This window comes from Mangifera indica, chromosome 16 (assembly GCF_011075055.1).
Source record: "Mangifera indica cultivar Alphonso chromosome 16, CATAS_Mindica_2.1, whole genome shotgun sequence".
In the NCBI taxonomy this organism is placed as follows: domain Eukaryota; kingdom Viridiplantae; phylum Streptophyta; class Magnoliopsida; order Sapindales; family Anacardiaceae; genus Mangifera; species Mangifera indica.
In genome coordinates, this window is record NC_058152.1 from 4,323,809 (window position 1) to 4,326,287 (window position 2,479).

Sequence of the window (2,479 nt, forward strand, 5' to 3'; positions counted from 1 at the left end):
TGAAATGATTAATTTAATTTGGTTGAGGCCCTCAACTATTAAACCACACCACACCATTCTATCTCTATCTCCATTAATAGAAATCGATTGCCGCCAATCTGTGATTCCAAGGTGGTTGTTCAATCATATCTTAGACTTTGTTTGTATCCCATCTTCAATAAAACGACAACGAACACGTTACTGTTTTATTTTTCTCAATTATGGGTTGCCAAGTGTGCTTCTTTTATAATTCATTAAAATCCACCAAACTCAATTTTTTCTTCTATTTAAAATTGAAACCAACGAGAAATTTCTCCTTCAACCTTAGTTTAAACGCGATTCAGAAGTTCTGAATCTATTGTTTGTAGGTCTCTAAGATTCTTGCTATAATATAAGAGGATTGACAAGCAACAACCAATTGATTTTGTGTGGTCATTGGAGTATTTATTTATTTACATAAAATCAGCCACCTTATTATCTTGCTAATCAACTAATAAAGTATACATAATTCGGTTTAAATTATAAATCAAACAAAATTACTTAAAAATTATAATTTGGTTTAGCATAGTTTATAAAATAGTTTGGTTTTGGTCATTAAATTTTTGGAAAATAATTTTCAGTTTTGGTTACGAGTTACGTAATTTTTAAACCAAACAAAACTGTAAATTATATTTTTTTTTAAATGCATATATATAACTATATTTGACATAATTTTTCAATAAACAATTAGGTATTCATTTTGTTTTTTGGTATTTATTTTGTCATTTTCTTTATATATATTTAATATTTATTTTACATAGTTATATTAAGTTCTAAAAAACTATAATTCAATTAATTTTATTAAATAATATATATTTAGAAATGAATGATTTTAATAGATTCAAATCATAATTCAAACCGCATCAAACCATATTTTTTCAGTTTGGTTTAGCTGTATAAAAAATACTAGTTTTAACGAGAGAAGCAATAATGAGGGGGTTATATTCGTCATTATAAATATTTTTTTATAATTTTAGCTACTAATTATTTATTCTCTCATTAAAATTAAAGAAATTTATGATTTTAATAATAAGAAAATACTTATTAAAACTCTATTTCTTGTCGTTAAAAAATTTTAATTACAGGAAAAATTTAGTCAGAAACATCTAGTTGTCAACTATCATTATAGCTTCTACTATTAAAAATAATAACAAAAGAAATAGAAGAAGTTTCCCCTCATTAAAGCTCTTTTTTTTTAAATATAATTTAGTTTGATTTAAAATTTTTTCAAACCATAATTTTCAATTTGGTTTTAAAAAGCTCGCCAGTGTATATGTATATGCACACCCCCATTATGCTTTCAAGTGGACCTACTAAAAACCCTTATAACTTCTGCCATCTATCTTCATTGTTCGATGTAATTAAGGTCTAAACTTTAAAAAAAAAGCAGTTTATTTTTCACATTGCAATATATTTTAACAAAAAGAAATCTAGTAACAATAAAAATAAGAAGAAAAAGAAATCTAGAGTGTTGATTATATTGGAAAAAACAATAACAACAATGAACTTGCCGAAACACACCAATGCCCAAAACTTGTAATAAGTTATACTAATTATAATTTTAAAAGGGATCATAACCCACTCAGCGTTTATTTTTTAGGGCAAGAAACTCGTTTGTGTACTATTTAATATGCAGCTCTTCGAGATGTTTTGCAAAAGGAAATATTTATGACAAAGAGGCTCCATCTCTTTTTTGTTTTTTTCCAATAACTGGTTCAACAAGTGGAGGCTTATAGAGAGGTGTGTATAATTATGATCAAACCATTTCGAATTTTTAGTTTGTTTTGATTTAGTTTTTAAAATAATTTGGTTTAGATTGATTAATTTTTAAAAAATAATTTACGGTTTTGTTTGTAGTTTGGACGTTTTTCAAACTAAATCAAGCAATAAACTATATTTTTTAAATTACATATATATAAAACCGTATTTGACAAAAAAATTTCAATAAACAATCAAAAACACAAATTTATATATATTTTTTGTTATTTTCTTTAAATGTTTATTATTTTTATTTTACATGTTTATTTTATATTCTAGATAACTATAATTCATATTATTTATTAAAAACGAAATATTTGAAAGTAAATGATTCTTAATAAGTATAAACCATAATTCAAACTAGATCAAATTATATTTTTTTCAGTTTAATTTAGTTTGAAATCTATTTAAAATTTAGTCTTAGGAGAAATTGTTAGTTTTTAAAGTTTAGAGGAGAAAATAATATAAAATTTTAGTTTATTTTTAGGCCAAATGACTATTTCCCACCTAAGGTTTGATGTTTTCTCAAGTTTCCACCCTTTAACTATGGAAAACCAAACACCCACCCATGACCGGTTAGATTTAACAAAACTCTAACGGTGGCAAGGGTAAAATCGTCATTTTCTTTATAATATTAAAAATAAACTTAAATAGAATCTATTTTGCCCCCCTAAACTTTAAAAACTAAAATTTTCCCCCAGCC